Below are 1,256 nucleotides of genomic sequence, written 5' to 3' on the forward strand. Positions count from 1 at the left end.
TTAAACTTAGATAATTGATTTTTAATATATTACTTATAATACATATAATTACCGTTTTATATTTTTTGTTTTTATAATTTTTATTCTTATGTGCTATGTATAGTTATATTCTCGAGAGTTATTCTTAATAGTCAAGATGATTTTCACACTTTCCGATCATTTGATTCACGAAATTATTACATCCAATAATACTGTGTATACAAATCATTTTGTTTTGACAAGAATTATTGTATTCTGTTGAAAAATTGTTAGCAGCGTATATTGATTGGGATTTTCTTATAAGACACGCGAAAGAATAATTGTAAAAATATTTTCTCTTTTTATTGTTTAATTTAATTTGCAAATGTTTTATTGTAATTAATTTTAGTTTCTATATTAAGAATAACCCAGAAAAAGAAACGTTATGGTTATATTTATATATATAAGGAAGAATGGATCCTTAGCAATCAACATTCATCTTAGCTCATAGTCCTTATATGCATCTAACATCGTTTATTTTTTTATCTTTGTTGGTTGTTCATTAAGTAATAAATATATAACGATATTTGTATCAACTTGTGTCAGCAAAAAATGAAAAATACTCCATATCGAATTGCATTATGAATATAATAATATATATTTTTAAAAATAAAATAATATAATTAAACAAATCTACTGTTTAACTTGTTAACATATAATTCTACAATATAATTCGATGATTAATATAATAATGTTCTCTCTTGGTTGCATTCTGAGTGCACTCTGAGTGCATATCAAAGCCATTGTACATTGATTATGTATTGTATAAATGTAAAAATATAAGTCCTAGTATCTTTAAAGTACTAATCTTTAATATGAATTAAAATTGTTGGAATGAGAATTGTTGGAAATGTAAATAAATATTTATACAAAAATAAAAATATAGAAAGGTATATGATACCTAGAGGACATATTTCTTTTTCACATAAATATCCATATTAAAAACAAAAAACGTTTTTGAAAAGTTATTTTGTCATTCTTTAAATTCTACGTAAAAACTTCAATAACAGAATTTTTAGTCCGACATATTGCATCAGTTATTTAAAATTTTTTAATTTTGATCACAAATTCTTTTTTTAAGAACCCAAATATCCCTAAATTTTTGAAAATCGATCTTTTTTTTGCACCTAAAAACATATTTTATCCGAAACGATCTGCTGCTCAAAAAGAAACTTAAGCATGGTATTTCGCTTATTTAGGAAATTATATCATTTTAATTTTTAAAATTTTACTTTTGT

The sequence above is a fragment of the Atta cephalotes genome (assembly GCF_000143395.1).
Source record: "Atta cephalotes unplaced genomic scaffold scaffold00017, whole genome shotgun sequence".
Lineage (NCBI taxonomy): Eukaryota > Metazoa > Arthropoda > Insecta > Hymenoptera > Formicidae > Atta > Atta cephalotes.